Source organism: Hibiscus syriacus, unplaced genomic scaffold (assembly GCF_006381635.1).
Source record: "Hibiscus syriacus cultivar Baekdansim isolate YM2019G1 unplaced genomic scaffold, ASM638163v2 tig00005154_pilon, whole genome shotgun sequence".
In the NCBI taxonomy this organism is placed as follows: Eukaryota; Viridiplantae; Streptophyta; class Magnoliopsida; order Malvales; family Malvaceae; genus Hibiscus; species Hibiscus syriacus.
Window position 1 is genome coordinate 276,501 of NW_024062045.1, and position 19,480 is coordinate 295,980.

At 31.6% G+C, this 19,480-nt stretch overlaps 2 pseudogenes; both read right to left on the reverse strand.

Moving 5' to 3' along the window:
* Positions 1-697: 697 nt before the first annotated feature.
* On the reverse strand, positions 698-5,514 carry LOC120198963 (annotated as a pseudogene).
* Positions 5,515-9,881: 4,367 nt separating this feature from the next.
* Positions 9,882-11,262, reverse strand: LOC120198939 (annotated as a pseudogene).
* Positions 11,263-19,480: the final 8,218 nt, after the last annotated feature.

Sequence of the window (19,480 nt, forward strand, 5' to 3'; positions counted from 1 at the left end):
TTAATATGTTTTTTCAAATTTGACAACTATTTTAATTTATATATTTTTAAAATTAAATTTTAACACTATATCGATTAATCAAGATGTCACTTATTTATTATTATATTAATATTCTCTATTTTAGACTCTTGAACTAAATTTAGATACACAATTTACATTTATAGATAATTATCTCATTTCATTCGATTTTGATTTATGATATTGTCAATTATCTTTTAATAAAATAATTTGATCTTTTTCTATGATCTATTTATTGATGCAATCAAATATATTCTATCTAACTTTTGTTCAGTTTTTTATTAGATCTAGCATTTTCCTTGGTCTTGCCTAACTAATTTCCTGTATAAATAGTTATAGACTTATCATAAAATATTTTAATTATGTTTAGTTTATAATTATGATAATAATTTTTCATCATAATATTCAATATTCATTTTTAATAAAATTAACGATTTTTATAAAAAAATATTTTAAGAAAAATATTTTAAAATTTCATCAATTTAATCGTTACATATAATACATTATTTAATAATAAATAATAAAATATTTAATTTAATAAAAAATAATAAACCAACATACTGAAATAAAAAGCTAAACTAGCATGATAGCCACCAAATTTCCTTAACCCATCATACAAGAAAAATTCTTGGTTAAAGAATTGAAAATATAAAATTATAGTCAAAATGGATTCAACTTATATTGGGCTTTACAGTGGCTCTCATACAACCACAACTTTTTGAGAAAAGAAAACAAGAGTATGGTTAAAGGTGATTTGAAATTATTTTTACTTGACCTTATTAATGTCTCCAAGCACCACTTCTTTGACTAATTCCACCTCATAAGATATTTTAACCCGAGTGAGACGAAACTCTATGCCCACAGATGTCAACAGCAGAGTGTGTTCAGATTCAAGTTTCTTGTTCCTGCTCGTTCTCTGCCATTACTGTTTCTTGAATGTCGATTCGACCTGTAAATTGTAATGGTAAAAGGAATTCATGATCAAATAAAGCTCATACTTTCCAGCTTCTGCAAAGATACAATAATGTTGTTGATATACTAAACAACTATTCTAGATATTATAGAAAGATCAGTTTTGGGGCAAATTAAGTTATGATATATATTGCTTTCTGGTAAAACGAGAGCAACTAGCTGGTTTTTAATGCTACATGAGGCATATGTAGTAACTACTCAGTGAAGAAGATGCACTCCTTGCATCAATCGGCAACCAGCCATACTAGGACGATAAATTACCCAGCAATGGTGTTCTTTGTCTTTGGAAGACTATTTCATCAATGCCTTAGTATTCTCGACAAAAACAAAAAAGGTAGAATAAGGAAGTTTCTTCCTCGTGTTGGTGAGGAACTTTCAGGAATATATATAGATATAGATATATCTCATACCTAGCAAGGAAATGATAGACGGGGCTTTCGAAGGTCCGTTGGATCTCATATCGGTTCCTGCAATGCATACGGAAAATGATGATTACAAAATAGTTGCATGTTTGTCAACTCATGATGCCATCATAGAATAGTAAACGAGTACGATCACCAAAACTGCGGCATGAGAATCTCTGTATTGTATAAAAAAAAGAAGCAATTCCATAACTTATATATGAGTGCTATATCTGTAAAATGAGAAAAAGATGCCCGCGGCTTTGCACCTGACAGGATTTTCTCAATGGGAAGGCATTGACATTTAATCTGAACTTGTCAGAAAAAAACAATGAACTGCGAACTCCACCATTAACCAAACTGAAGCAGCTCCAGCCTTTAGTGAAGATACAGCACCAGAGCTGCTAGTCAAAAAGGAGGAGAAAAAATGCACTAGAGCATATAAAGTATACCTGGACTTTCAAGTGACTTAACAATGTCTGATTTCTTAAATGTAAATCCTATGAAATTGTTATCCTTTGATGCCAACATCTGCACCATCAAATGAACAAAAACATATCAAAACGTTTCAAAATCATTCTAGTATGATATAGTACTACAAATCTTACTAGAAAGAAAATGAAGATTGGAGAGAAAAAGGACTTTACCTTTCTCCAAGGTCCCACTTCTGGTATCGAGGAGGGAGGGCCATCATTCTACCAAAAACGCAAAGATAAAGTAAAATTAGGTTCACTGAAAGGAAAAAAGAAGACAAAATTTCAAACTTTCACTCAAAAAAGCAAAAATATTTCCAACTTATCAGAGAAAAAAAAAACTAAAAGGTGTAACAAGCAAAACCAACCGTTTCCCACATTTTAGTTAAAATAGAATGGAGAAAGCTATCAATTTATAGAAACTCTCAATATCCCATTGGGGAAGAGACATTAAGTTAAAAGTGCTTCAAAATTCAAAGTAGGAAGGATATCACGAATCTTGAGAACTTCTAAAAATTACCATTAAAGGGTATAACTCTGATACATTACCATTTATTTATTTGTTGAGAAGAATATTAATTAGCATTTAAAGTACTCACTTCAGGGAACTTCTCAAAATTTTGAGTGTCCAAATCCCCATTGACTGTTGGCTTGTATGCAGCTTCAATCTCGTACAGCTTTTCCCACTGAACACCTTTGAACCACGGATGTGCCTGATAAATTTTGGGACCACAAAGTTATAAATGAACAAAATAATAAGAAGATCAAACCAAGAAAGTAAACAATCTAATACTAAAAATTGCAGATGGCACAACTAATTTGTCAATGTACAAAATTAAAATCTAGATGCAGTCTTCAGTTGGGAGAAATATGTTTACTTGTTATGAATGCTTGGTGCAAAAGTATCTGGCAATTAAAACAGGTACAGAAAACATAAAGGGGCCTCTTCCAATATTAATATTAAAGAAACATTTATTATCACTGAAAGGACTTACCTTCAATTGTTCTACCCCTCTGGTGCCCAGGCGGGTTTCAACATCACAAAGAAGGTTACATATTAAATCCTTAGCCTCAGCAGATATTTTTGGTTCATCGGGGAATTTCAAGCAAGCTCTCCAGTTGATGATCTGTCCAAGAGAAAAATATAACCATCTAGAGAAAAAAAGGAGGGTAACAGAATAACAAAGAACCAAAAACTAGGTGCTGTGACACCTTTCGACATGTTATTCGAGGGTCATCAGAACAAAATGGAGGATAGCCTATGAGCATCTCATACATGATTGCGCCCAGAGACCACCAGTCACACTCCATCCCATAACCCTTCTTTAATAGAACTTCAGGAGCCATGTAATCAAGAGTTCCAACAGTTGAATATGCCTACAAAAGCCAGACATTAGCTGATACTGAGTGGAATGACATACCTGCTTAAGAAATGCAACAAACATAAAATCTGAAACGTAAAAATGCTATAGTTGCTCATTTGGCATCAACCAAGGGGGTTAAGTTTCCATTGTTGTAAAGATAATACCAATGCACGGCGGTTACGTTTCCATTGTTGTAGTTCTCTTTTGGCATCAACCAAGGGGGTCTTTCAGATCCAGACTGGATCACAGCTTCACTAGCATCTTGGAAAGTTAAATCTTCATCTTCGAACAAAGTTGTCGAATAGTTGTCATCTAGGGGTTTACACAAGCCAAAATCTGAAAGCTTTAAATGCCCATTCTTATCTAGTATCAAGTTATCTGGTTTAATGTCCCTACAAGAAAAACATGATCAAGAATAAATATCCACAAAGAGATTTTTCAAGTATTTTAAGTCCTCCATATATTCAGCAACTAGTTAAGATTCTCTCACTGATTACAGTCCACATGTCAACATACATTCAAGAAAATCATAATCTTAGAAACATATTAACGTAGCACAATACCTGTGTATATAGTTGTGTTGGTGAATCGAATGAATAGCCAAAATGCTCTCTGCTACATAGAAACGTGCTACATTTTCCGAAAGAATATCTTCCCTCATTAGAAGTGTCATGATATCACCACCCGGTAAATACTCCATAATAAGGTACAAGAAGTCAGAATCTTGAAAAGAGTAGAACAGCTTTACAACGCACCGGCTATCAACCTCGGCAAGTAAGTTTCTCTCAGAACGAACATGCTCAACCTTGAAACAGATTAAAGTAAAAAGTAAGGATAATAATTTAACTTGCTGTGTGGCTTTTATTATGATCAGCCAATAAAATGTATGAGTTGGTAAAGATCCTAACCATTCCAAATCAAATGAAATTAAGATTTTTTTTCAATGTCAAATTGAATATTTCCCAACTGCCAAAATTCAGTTATTACCATAATACCAAAATAAAGGATAGTTAAAAGAAAAGGAAGTAGGCAATAACCTTGCAAATAATTCCTACATTAAAGACATCCCTAAAAAGGCTAATGATCACTTTCAGGCATCTAACAATCTTTGTGATCGTATGATTAAACCAACAACCAAAACCACTAAGAACAAAACAAAGCCTGTAATAAAGAATTGATACAATCAACAAAGCTTACTACTTCGAAAGTGTATTACTAGATGGGTTACCTGTCCACGACTAAGCATCTCTGATTTCTTTAACTTTTTCATGGCGAAAATCTCTCCTGCACTTTTAGCACGACATAACCTAACCTGCGTTTGTTGCATTGAAACAATGGTAAGTGTCAAGCCATGTGTGTAATTATCTACATTTGCAATTTCTTTTAAAGCATAATTGAAACAAGTTCAAAAATCCCCAATGAGTTCAAAAATCACTGAAAATGTTAACCAAGGATCAAGAGCACTAATACAAAAAAACATTTGAAATATACCTCACCGAATGCACCTTTCCCAATTACAGTTAATTGTTCGAAATCATCAATTCCAACTTTACGTCTTTGCAGCCTCATATATTCGGTTTCTCTCCTTTCCAAATTCCTCATCATCTCCTCTTGTTCCTCACTCGAAACCTGAGCTTCCTCAGCCCTCCTTTGCAGTGCTCGTCGTCTTAAATGAACAGTTAATATCCCATAAAATTACATTTCAATTCTAGAAAACCGCCCAACAAATTTCATCTAAGCTAACCATATCCACCACTTAACATAATAATTTCAATTATTACCTAAAACAAATAAATTCAACTGAAAATTAGCAAAATATCAAATTAAAAGAGCACGTGGATATTTAGATGCAACAATAGTTTGGACCATCGGAATTACCTTTCTTTGCGTTCGTGTAATCCTTGCAGGTAGTTCTTGTAATGATTCTCAATGAACTGTTTAGCGGCGGCAGCTTTTTGCCTGGTTACCGGCGAAGAAACGGAGACATCCGGATCCAAAGCTAAGCCTCGACCTGCTTTCAAAGGTCCTAATCTTACCGTCCCATCTCCACCGTCCATTTTACCTCACGAAATTTGAATGGAAGTTTTTTCTTTCACCAAATACCAAGCTTCAACTTCCAACTTAAAAATATCAAATACTAGTAACAATAACCATTTCAAATACAAAAAAAAGCGCTGATAAATGAAGCTTGATCGGTGTCACAGAGGAGAGATCTAAGAGCTGTCACCTGTCAGTTGTTTGTGGAAATGACTCGTAAAAGATTAAAAAAATAATAAAAATTAAAAATGACATGGCAAACGTTAAGACGTGAGGAAGTGCCTTGGCGCGCGCCAGGTAAATCTATAAATACTTATGAGGGCTTTGAATTGCAAAGTTTAAAACTGCAATTATTTCCTTCTGTTTGGAATTCTCTTCCCAAGTTATTTTACGATGAATTGAGTGGACTCAACGGCCATCGCCATCATTTTCCTCGTATGAACCTGGTTCTTGAAAACGTTTTTAATTATTTTTTTTCGTTTTCAGATCGAAGCCAAAGAGATAAAAAAAAAAGTAGAAGAAAATATGATTTTCTGAACTGGCTACGGTCTGCAGTGTCGGCGGAGATCTTAAGAGACGAAAGTCGCGGTGAGTTTCTAAGATATTTTCCCCGCGTCAAGTGTACGCGCCTTGATACTAATTCAACGGTGAGATGAATTGGCAACACGAATGCATGTTCGCCAAATGACAAATTCGATATATAAATATTAAAATAAATTACACCGCATCATTTTTCACTCTTCATATGATCATCAGTCCACGTGTTATTAAATTAATATTCTATTAATAAAATTATAATATTAATATTAAATTAAATTGTATTTCATTTTAAAGTTTTTTTTTCGAAAACTTAGGAGTAAGATTGATCAAATTATCATAATTTAACAGGTTTTAATTAGATCCGATATAATTTTATAATACTATATTTTAAAATTTTAAATCAGACTGGATGAAGCTAAATTTTGTGAATGATAAAATTGATTCAAGTTAGATTGAATTTAAATCAGACTGGATTATGTATTGATTGAGCACCAAACGTTAAAATGTTTAAATTTTACATTAAACTTTAGTTTATATTTTTATTTTAGTCACAACTTCATTAAATTCGAACGGCATGACATAAATGTCACATTCTAGCCCTATGATGACATGGAGTTTAAAATAATATTATTTAAATTTAGGGTAAAATATACAAATAGTCCCCCAATTTATAAGGTGTTGTTTCATTAAGTTTTATAACTATTAAAAGTTACAAAATGATCTCTCGGTTATAAAGCATTGTTTTGTTAAGCCCATCGACTATTAAAAGTTACAAAATGATCACTTGACTATTCATTTGTTCCAAACTCGTCATTTTCTGATAAAAAAATGATAGTTGTATGAGTTGGACGTTAATTTACTAATTGATATATAATAAAATAATATTTTCATGATGTCTAGTGGCACTATCGTTGCTTTCAAAAATTGACTTGACGACATAATGCTTCAAGAACTGGTTCAACAACATAATATAAACGGAGAGTCGATCCACAAAATACAACTCAAATGATTATAAGATAAGATTTTATCATATTCAGTTAACAGGTTAGCATCCAACTCAAACGGCTATCAATTTTTAACAAAAAATGACAGATTTAGAATATATGAATACTCGGGTGACCATTTTATAACTTTTAATAGTCGAGACTCAACAAAATAACGTCCTATAGTTAGGGGTACTTTAGCCTTAAATTTAATGAAAATTAATGAATGCAAAACGCCGTAGTATTAGTTTTAAAAGGGTTGAACTATCTTCTTTCTCTTAAATCAAACTCAAGCATCCTCTATTATCCTTGTCTAACTCAATTGTCATTGAACTAAGAACTTTAAATTTGTTGTTTTCACATGAACCATCAATGTTCAAGCCATTGTCGACGAATTTTTTGGGTCAATTCCGATCGCTGAAATGATCCTCTTCCCTTTTCCTTTCTTTTTGCACTTAAACGTCCCACAAAATATAGCTAAAGCTTCAATTTTTCTTTCTTTGATTTATTATTGGCCATCGTATAATATGTATGATTCTAACATATACACTCCCTTTAATTGAGACGTGTGTTTTTTACTATTCGACTGAAAAAACAATTTTTCTTTCGTTATTATTCAGATTTTTTTTTAATAAAAACTAGAGACTTTTATAAAAATATATTCTTTTAATTTTATATTTCTTGATAATAAATGTTGTTTTTAAATGTCATTATATCATTGAACTTATAATCAATTAGCATGTAACGTGCTACACATGAATTTAAATTTATTGCACTCATGATATAGAGAAAATATTTTATATAAAATACATTTATAAATAAAATATCACAAATGAAATGAAAAAGATTATATATAAATGTACTAATCTTGTCTACTATCCTTAAATAATAAGTTTTAATTATTTTTAAGATAAAATAAAATTATAAATTAAGAATAAAAATATATAATAATAAACAATTCTCAATATTTTTTTATTTTCCAATTACAACTCTAAAATTATTGTTTAATGTCTGTAAAATGTAGATCATTAGAGCTTAAATTATAAATGGATGTTTTCGTGTACTTGAAAATAAATATTGCGGGTGAAGGAGGTTGGTGTGGACGCGCGTAAGGTAGGCGGGTGGAAGGAATGGGATGAATTTTGGTAAGGTAGATCCAATTCCCATCTGGTGCGGTGCTGTGCTGGCAGGCCTCATGTGTTGAGAGCGTCAAAATGTTTCAATGTAACATCAACACGCCACGTGGTTTCTTCATGTGGGACCTGAAATCTGGTATTAAATCCACGCAAATTTATCGACTTAGATTTATGGTTTAGGAATCAACGAGTTGGATTTTTAGCGTTCAAATTGGCATAAACTATGGGGAACAAACAAATACAACTTGTGGGCCATCAAGTCACGTAAAACAGACTCCGAATATTCTATTTTGGAAAAGAAAATGCAACTTCAAAAATTTCATAGGTTGAAGGTTTATTATTTTTAATAATGTAATATGATTATAAGATAATATTTATTCAGAATAATTTTTAGTCATTAATAGTATACACATATCTTTAGATGTAGCTGTTTGAACTGAAGATTTCTAGGAAAAATAATACATCCTCTAATCATTGACAGGGGCGGAGGTAAATATTTTATTTTTAGTGTCAAATTTAAAGAAAATTTATTTTGGTGTGTCAAATTTAGAAATTGTATAAAGAATTTTTTTTGGAAGTGGATAAAAATAAATAATGAGTGTCAATTTATGTTTAAAGGTATTAATATTATTTTAAGAATAGATTATTTTTATTTTATTTTGAAGTTTAAGTTTATAAAAAATTAACTTTCAAAAATTTTTGGAGTGTCAAATATAACCCGTTAGTGATCGTTGACGCCATTTGATAGGTTGAAGTTTAATAAATATCGATATTTATCTAAGATTTTTAATATTTAATAATTACATTGTATTTTGATTAAATTCAACTCAAATCTTTAATTAAAATACACATACATAGTGTTTACACTCATATAATATTCAAGTTTACGAACACCTCTCCTAGTGTTTTTGTGCTACCTTCTCCTTTACCTTTCTCTGGATGTCTTCAACACCTATTGATTCTAAAGAAATTCACATACACATTAATAATATATTCAAACCTTCGAGAATCAAAATCGAATCTTAGATTAACTATGCATGAACTCTATATTTAGTTTTTAAAATTCTATGTAGTCAAATGAAGACATATAAAAACACGTAGTGTACATTTTTACTTGACATTGTGGTGAATTATGTTCATGTATAAACTTAAGCTTTTGCTCTTAATGAATACATACTCTAAGATTTGAATGATCCTAGTGCGAAATATTTAATAAATGTTGGTAAATATATTGTAAACTGAGGCGTTAACATTAATATGACAATTAAAAATATAACAAAAAAATTGTAAATTGTGTCGTGAAGAATTATTACAAAGCAAATTTTCAAATTTGTCTTGATTAATGTAAGGATTAATGTAAGGGACGTTGCCCCCGAGGTTAACACAGTCTATCTAAATTTCGTACACTTGAAATATGAAAATTGAAGTCGATGATATTGCTTTTCTCATAAATCTAAAAGTGAAAAAAAAATTGAAAGTGGAGGAAGAACCCAGACTGAAATCATGCAGTAGTGACAACTATATTTATAGCTGTAATATCAATTATTATAACAGGTGTAACAAAGGTTACATCCTACTCAAAATACGTCTAGATGCAACACGTGGGAAGGACGAAAACCAACTCACAATGATACTTATAATGACCCTTAATGATGTCAATCATAGAATAGTTAAGATTATTTGTAAGCTAATGAATTAAATAAATCTTATAGTTAAATCTTGAATTTCGTTATAATACATCAAATGAAACTACCAAAAGCCTTGTATAGTTAACTCGGTGTGTATCCTTCGGATACAAACTCTTTGAAAGCTCCCATAAACAAAATGTCTGTTAGAAGATTTTAGCTGACATAAAACTTACAGTTTCAGGAAGTTATTTTCAGATGTATAACAATGTGAAAACCAAAAAGATAAATTTCTTAAGTCTTATTGCTAATTCTGATTATAAAAAAGAAATCTAGATTAACATGGGTGAAGAAACTGCAGCCATGAACTCCTTATCTGATTCAAGAGCGTTCATTGAAGATGGCGGAAGGCAAACTTCCAAGTCTATACTTCCCCCACCTTTCCTTCCTGGATACGATGAAACTTTCACATCAAACTTATGAGCATATCCACTTCGAAGTGTCAATGCTTTCCCCAACCCGAACTCATTTCCATACTTGTTGAACCTTGGTGAGCTTCCCATCATCACGCTCTGTGGGTCAAAAAGCTGAGAAATCTGGTAAACGGAAGGTGGTCGAAGCCAATTATTGACGAAACCACGCACTGTTTCTTCCGTGTGGTCAACCACAACCTGGTGCAGTTTCCAAGCAGCCCAACCCAGATCATGTTCAAGCAGCTCACCCGCCGTTGTCGCTGCTCTCACAGTTTGAATCGAGTTCCCAAAGTAATCTGGGGACAGAGGTGGTTCCAGTCTTGACCTATTGTTTATAGCCAATCTGCAACCAGTGACCATTTCACTTGAAAAACGACGTGCCCTCGTGATTGCTCTCCAAACAAACGCAGATAAAGACTGGAAGGAGGAGATTTTTGTGGTTTTATATTCTGCGTTAGCCCTTTTTTTGAGCTCTGCGATGGACTCTGTCGAGAAGTGGAATATTCTCTCTAACAGCTGTGGTGCCTCAAATCTGCTGATAAACTCATCTTCGTGAGCGAAAGGAATTTTAAGCAAGGGTCCATAGCCCTCTGGCAACCATCTCTCAAACACTGGGGGACGTGAGATTTTTACATTATCTTCTTGCGATTGAAATATTTCTGACAATGCGTTGAAGAAATGCCAGAAGGAGGTTCCATCGCCGATAGCATGGTTCATAGAACAACCTATGAACACCCCATCTACAAGCTCAGTGACCTGAATAGATAGCAGAGGCCTGGTTTGACCATCATAGTTGATTGCTCTATCATGCTCGAAGAACGATTGAACAACTAATGGAACATAGGTTAGTGAAACAATGTCGGACACCGATATATCAGCAGCTGCGTGGATGAATTTAGCTCCCGGGCTGTTGTTGCAATCAACAATGACGGAATAAGAAGCTGGGTTATCTTCTTTTTTGACTGCGAGGCGACCTGCTAAGGGATAGAAATGGAGGAGGGCGATGGAGAGGGACTTTTTCAGCCGCTACAAGACATTGTTGATCAAGTTTTCTCCACAATCCTCCGGTGGAGGTTTGGCGTAGAGAAGACCCTTTTGAATGTAGTGCGCGGAGAGCATGATAAGATCCCATGGTGTCAAATACAAGGGCTGTTTTGATTCCTCGGAAACATTTTTGAGGTCTAACAAAACACACTGAGATTATTCTTACCGTCGACGGATCCATTTTTTGGTTACTCCAAAGGAAGAGGTAAAATAGATTTTTCTTGGATTAGCAGTGTCTAGTTTTGATTCACAACCAAGCTTTTATGTGATGTTGAATTGCTTGCTGCTTGGTCCAGACGATAAGATTTACTTTTTATTATTTTTATAAAATAATTATTTTGATTTTTATTATTAATTATTAAATGTTTTAAATTTTAACTTTTTATTTTAAAAAATTATCTTCTAATTAGATGAAAAAACTAATTAACTAATAGTCAATGTTTATCGTTAACGAGATAAGTTTTATATGTATAAAGTGAAGACATGTCATGTACTATTTTATCGCCTATATTTGTTTGCATGTGTCATATCATCACTTATGTACGTATCACGTGATATATGTCATTACTTCTGTACATGTGATATATGTCACGCCATCACTTTTGATACATAAAACTTATCACGTCAGTGATAAGTGTTGACAGTTAATTAATTAAGAATTTTTATCTAATCAAAGTTCATGTTTTAAGATAAAATATTAAGAATTAAAATATTTTAATAAACTATGATTACAGATAATTTTTGTTATTATACTATTATTATATGATAATCTTGAAAAAAATACTTTAAATAGTTGGTGGGCATGCCGTCTAGAACTCGTGTGGTTGTTGTGTTCCGAGCATCTACAACCCCACGTTGACGAACTTGGTTCTAATCTAATATTAAGAAGTCAGTGGTGGAAGAAATGCGATCCGTAATCTTTACACATAATACAATACGTGTATTTTGTATTTATGTTTACATTTTTTTTCTCGTTAATTTTATGAATTATTATCATTTATTAGATAAGGGAATCATTGACTTATGCCCTGCAATAAAGTTGAATTTTGATTTAATAGTTAAAAAATATGTATTTTTTATCGTATAAAGGGTAAGTGTATCAACCTTAAACTGAGATATTAACCGTATAAATTTTGAATTTTACAATTTCCCAAGTATTTTTTATTTATTGAATATAATAGAATTATTATTTGACATATTAGGTGACGGTTTTTTCTTTTATAAGTGGTCTTAGTCGTCGCTATATTCTTTAATTAATATTTGATTAAATTATTAAAATTATGTAGCAGTAGATTAAAGTTGTTTGGAGAGAAAAACCTCCCTCAGTTAACGATGACAAACGGGTATAATTTTATTGATTCTGCACCGTATTAATTTTAATTGGGGCGGGAATATGTATAACTTTAGTAGGTAGTGGACGGGTGTAGATTTAGAAAGTGGTAACCGTCGCGGGTAGTGGATGGGTGATGGGTTTGAGACCTTACCTGCACCGCATCTGCCCGCCCCACATCTGCATGCCCACTAAATACCCATTAAATTTTGAATCATTATAAATTTAGGTATAATTTTAGGGTTTGTCATTTATATGTGCCAAATAACAAAAATATTATGAGTTTGTCGTTTATGTTTTTAGGCTTTAATTATGTCTTTTATTATGGTGTTTTATGTACTTTAAGATCTATGTTAACACTTAATTCAGATAAGCTTTGATTTATTTTATTATGTTTCTTAATGGACGTGTTTGTTTTATGTTTATTGTTTATGTATAACTTAAGATTGTTGTCAGACGGATCTAGCCGAGTACGTCTCCAGTTGGGTAGTCGGTGTGGGGATTGATTTGAGAATGTATTCGCGTGGGCGGGTGTGAATTTGAAAAATTTTATCCATCATGGGTGGTGGGCAAGTGGTGGATTTAAAAATATTAAGTGGGTATGAGGATGAGGATGGGGATCGGATATTTGCACCCGCCCCGCCCGTTTTCCATCCCTACTCACTAACGTATTTATCCAAATAACGTTTTTAAATAAAATTATATTTTCGGTATAATTTTTTTTAATTATACATATTTTCTCATTTGATTGTCTATTTTTTCAGATAATGTATATGTTTAATGTTATTATTATTATTATCTTAAGTGTTTGTTTTGTCATATTTATTAAAAAAAATCATTAAAAATCAATTAGTCGCTCAAAATATGACACATGGAGCATTTATAAATTTTCAAAATTTTTACTGTTTAAGAAAAACTTAAATTATTATTATATTTAAAAATACTAAAAAGTCTCAAAAATCTAAAAAAAAATTCCTAAAATTCTTAATCTCAAAGCATCCAACCTCACTCGCCAATCGTCCCTTATCAGTGCCGTTTTCATTGATCGCCTACCTATTAATCGTGAGTCGTGAGTCGTGAGTCGATCGTAGCCTCAATCCTCACAAGCCAAAATCCTTAAAATCTACTCTCTAAATCCATAAATCTCAAGACATACATCTCAAAACCTCAATCAGATTGTGGAGGTTGCATGGGAGTTATGGGTGATGGTCAATGAGTGGGTGGGTGATCATCAGCAGTGATAGTGTTCATTAATAGAATTGATTTAGGGATATCTTGAAGTTTTATGAATTTTGAGGCAATTTTAGAAAAAAAATGGGTTTTTGTTTGAAACCTTTTGAATATTATTTTCAAAAAAGTTAAAATGAAATTAAAAATTAGTCCAAATGTCAAACACTGATTAGTTGATTGATTATTAATAGATTTTTTTAACGACTGTGACGAGCCAAACACTTAAACTGATAACGTTGGTAAAAATTAAATACTTAGATTAACAAAAAAAAAAATTAATACCTAAATAAAAAAGGAGGTATAATTAGAATATTTATTTATATTAAGCTAATAAAAACCTTCCCTTGCATACATGCTTAATCATCCATAGAAATCTAACTATTAATAATTTTTTTTCTTTCTAGTTGAACCTAGACTCAATATTGATGTAGTCATGAAGATTGAAAGAATCTATATGACAGATTATTGCACGAACGATTCTAAATGTATTGACAAACTGTCGCAAAAGGGGATTTAATTATGAAAAACTGTCGACATTTCACGATTAATAGATGTGTCGTGATGAATACAATACAAAACGCCAAATTATCATAATAAAAAAAAATTATGCCATAAAAGCAAAGGAATAAACATGCTATAAAAGCATACAAAAATCAAACTCTTTATATGCGAAAGAACGAAATCAAAATAGGAAGAATATTTATTTAGATTTGGATCAAAAGAAATTAAACAAACAAAAAAGGAAAACAATAACAGGAGATGCAGCTGCGCCTAAGCCACTGTCTATCTCAAATTTTGATAATCACTTTAAAGAAGAAGAAAAAGAAAATTTCAAACACTATCTTGACAATATAATATTTCAAACACTGACTTGGTGATATAATGTAAATGGATAATTGATCTACAAAGTACAACTCAAACAATTATGATACCAAATTTTATCATATCACAGTCAATACGTTTAGCTTCGACAGTCGGTAATTTTTTAGCAGAAAATAACGTGTTTGGGACATATGAATAGTCGGATGACCATTTTATAACTTTTAATAGTAGATGACTCAACAAAGCAATATTCTATAGTTAAAGGATCATTTTGTAACTTTTAATAGTCGATCGACTCAACAAAGCAACGGCCTGTAGTTGAGAGACCATTTGTGTATTTACCCTATTAAAATTTACCACTTACATTTGATAAAATAATTATTTTAATTTCTGATTTTTTAGAATATTTTAGTTCTAACGTTGTTTTTTAAGTAAAACATCCTTAGTTGAATAAAAATTGTTAGTTGATCAATAACCAACGTTTACCGTTAACATGACAAGCTTTGTGTGTTTAAAATGATAACGTGACATGTATTACGTGACTAAAATGATGACATAGGACACATAAAACATTATCATGTCATAATGAGAGTATTCAATTGAAGGACATTTTGTCCTAAAATAAAAGAGTTAAAGTATTCATTCTATACTGTTGGATTTAATGTTACAAATCTAAAGCTTTGTGCTAAAGCAAAAAAGCTCCCGTTTCAGTTTTGTTTCTGTTGAAAACTTGTTGGGCCATTGGTTCGATTTGTTGTTTCTTAAGGGAAGGCATTGAGAAGCTGGAGTTGACGAATGATAAAAATATAAATGCTCATTCCCGTTGGTAAGTTGAAATTTGTATAAAGCCTTATTCTGATTATGAAAGATGGCCTTTTTAGGCCCAACAATTTGACCTAATTATTTATTAGCCTTAAGACTCAAATCACCAAAGCCCTTTTTCCCTGTCTCATGAGTCACACTGAAAGATTTGATAAAAAATAAGCATGTCTAGAAAAATATTTTAATGTTTAGAGAAACTTTTTATTAAAAATAATTGTTAACGTTTTTTCTCTAACAATTTTAAGTGCATAATGTTATTTTTTTATATTAAAGTTTTATTTTCTATTTTTAAAAATAAAATATTAAAAATCTTTGTTTTAAAAGTGGATCCCACCTCACCCTCACCTCCCACCTCCCACCCTGTCCGCTTTTCCTCCCCTCTCCCCGGTAGTAACTTCCCCAGTATGCTAAAATGGTGAAAAAAGTGGCACGATCGACGAAGAAGATCGTATATGGTCACTGTCGCCGCCGGTCCTGCGTCCCCAGTCTGAACCATTGGGATTATTTGGATTAAATCTCAGCTAAATCCCTCACCTATTAAATTTAGGGTTAGGGATTTTAAGTTTAGAGATTTATAAATTTAGGGAGATTCAAATGATGATAAGAAGGATGGTCGGCAATGAAAGTCCTACGACAGGTGGGTGATCGTTTGAAATGGTGAAGGAGGCCGGTGATGACCAACTATGGCTGGATGAGAGATGGAATAAAGGAATTTAGTTTCAAGGATTTGAATGAAAGATTTTAGAGTTTCAAAGATTTTTTAGTAATTTTGAAATTTTAGATTTTTTAAAATTAATAATTTTTTTATTTAAAAAAATACGAGAACAACACGTGTCAGATAACGGTAAAAACGGTCGTTACGGTCCATACACTTAAAAGTGTAATGGAAAAAACATTAGACGTTTAATTTTAGTGAATTTTTTTACGTATTAAAATATTTTTTAATACATAATTTATATACTTATTTTTATGTTGAACCCCGAAAATAAACACACAATCAAATCAATAAGAGTTTTGCTAGAGTCGATCAATGAAGGAATTGTGGAAGACCAACCTGGATTATGGACCATAAATCCACACAGAATGCCCTCACTTTTATCCTCAATTCGGCCACAGCTTCTCCATTCATCACTGGATGAGCAATCAAATTCAAGGGTAGGTCCTAAAGCAGCACAAGGCTGTACCAGATTAAAAAAAACACCTTAATATAAAATTACCATATCTTAATTGATTCATAATAATTATCTAAATGCTACAAGAAACAATAATATATAAATATACTACACGTATAACTTAACCATATAAAATAATGATATGATAAAAAAATTAATAAAATAGTTTTTTTTCAAAAGTTTCTTTCTTCATAGTCTCCAAAAGAGTGATATATAACATTTTTCGTTCAATGGATAATTTATTAGATGTTGGTCTACTATAACATTTGAAGATGATATTCAATTTTGAATTTTGATGATTCTTAAATCATATCTGATGGTGTCACAAGTGGGAGTAGATACACTTTATAATCTTTTTCCTCTACTGCAAATTTATCCTATTGGATTTTTATGGTAAAGTTTTAAAAGGGATTGCATAATAAAATGTGGTATATTCTTTTTCATTCACTGATTTTTGTTCCACGTGGTATTTCTTAATAGAGTTTTAACGAGGCACATATTTTTACAATGGACATCCAATGAGATGTTATGAATAAGAAAAATTCTACGATGCTCATCGAGCATGGATGTGCACCGTTAACGATGAGCACTATTAAATTAATTTATAAAACGTTAAATTATAAAGTACTAAACGTATAATTATAAATTAGTTTAAAAATCTAAATGTAATTTAATTAAAATACAATATTTATAAAACATTAGTTTTTAGGGTAAATTATACCATTGACTACCTAACTATTTACCCCTTTTACTTTAACCACTGATTTTTTAATTTTGTCAATCGGGTCACCTAACTATTTAAATATTGTCAATTAAGCCATCTGCCGTTAAATATTAATGGAGGAGATGACCTGATGATAACTCCGTAAAAAGACTATATTTTAGGTCTTTTTACTAAAGTTATTGATTATCTATATACATCAATTTTTTCATTTTAAATTTAAATTTATTATTATTATTAAAATTATTATTATTATTATTATTATTATTATTAATATTATATATTATTTATTAAATATTACAAAACCCAAATCAGAGGCCCAATAATCCCGGAAGCCCAGATTTGATGACCCAATAGTAACCTTAAACCCATTTAGGGTTTGTTTCATCACTAGCAGTCGCCTCTCCAAGCTTCCAGAAGACCCCAGCCGCTCCACGTTGACGATTCAGCTTCCAGCCGCCTCGCCAGAAACCTCTACGTCGTTCTGTCGTTGCCACGACGCCAACAGAGGACTCCAGAAGGCCAGCTGCCCTCCACACGTCGCGGCTATGGGGTGAGTCATCGGATCCTGCAAAACAGACGGCAAGACAGAGAGCAACAAAAAAAAAACAGAAACGAGAGAAGGGAAAAAACGAAGGAAGACAGAAAGCTACCAACAACACAGCAACCAGAAGCCAAAAAAAAAGAGAGAGAGAGCTTACTCGGTCATCGGAGACTTCGAAACATCACCGAAAATCTTCGAACTTCGAAGGTAAAATCCTAGATCTAGGAAATCCTAAGGGTTTTTAGGATAAATAAAGGCCTTATTCGGAATTAGAAAGTGAAGATCTAAGTTTTGGGGTATTTTGTAAGTTTTCGGCCACCGTGAACGGTGGCCGGCGGTGGTGACCGGTGCTGTAACACGGCTGCAGGCCGAAATTTATCTCCCTCCGGTGGAGGGTTTAGAGAGAGGCCAGAGAGAACTCTGGTTCTCTCATTTGAGAGAGAGAAGAGAAATGAGAAATGAGAAAGCTGGCCCTTCGGGCCAGCCGTTTCGGGTATAAATACCCCTTCCCAAACGAAGTCGTTTTGGGAGGGGTATATCTGTAATTTCGTGCATGGCCAAACCCTTTCCACAGCCATCCTATTTTGTAATCCTTACATTTTAGTCACTAAAGCAAATTTTAGATCCTTTTAATTCGATATTCAAATTTTACATATATTCATTTTAGTCCTTTACATAAAACAATATATATTAGGTAAATTACTGATTTAATCCTTTAATTATAATAATTAATATTTTAATCCCGAATGCATGTTTTTAATTTATTTTAATATGATATTCGAATTTAATATAGTTTTATTTTAGTCCGTAAATTAATAAATGAGTAAAATAACATGTTTAATCCTTGTAATTTTAAATAATTAATTATGAATTAGGTATTTAATTCTATTAGGTTATAATTTAGTCACTAATTTCAATTTTTATTTATTTTAATATATAGTTTTAATTTTATTCATTGTTTAGTTATATGTTAATCCTATATGTTTACTTTTAATTATTATTACTATTATTATTATTTAGCCATAAATATATATATTTATATAATAAATAATATTTATCTTATTTATTAAAATATTATTAATTTTAACTTATTTTAATCTTGTTTTAATATTTATTTATTTTTCAATATTAAGAAAGGGCAGTCTTAAAACAACTGGATGTCTATTTTATGATATTTTTAAATAAATAAATATCCTATTTTATAAATTATATATTAATTGTTTTAATTATTTATTTATTTTTTAATATCGAAGAAAAAAGCTGTCTTAAGGCACCTAGAAGTCCTTTTCTGATATTTCTAAATAAATAAATATTTTATTTATAAATATATAAATTAATATTTTTTTCATAATTATAATTTTGAAATAACAGAATTATAAATTAAATATATTTGAATTTTTAAATTTCTAATAATAGAGACAATTTATAGTTAAAAAGTACCAATTTTGGGCGTTGTAGGGGTGCTAATCCTTCTCTAAACGTAACCGACCACGAATCCCTTTTTATTATTAAAAAGAACGAATTTTTGATTAAAACGCTTATCAGTTTATCTTTTAACTGATGTTTTCTTAAAAACTCTTTTAAAAGATAATATTTAGGTATTCGACCTACCTGACCCAAAAGGCCGATGGCGACTCCCAAATTATTTTTTTTAAAAAAAACCATTTATTCACATCACTTTTCCCACCAAGTAAAAAATTCGTGCCCGGACGAAAACCGGTTACGATAGCTTGGCGACTCCGCTGGGGATTTTCAAGCTTTTAAAATCAATTA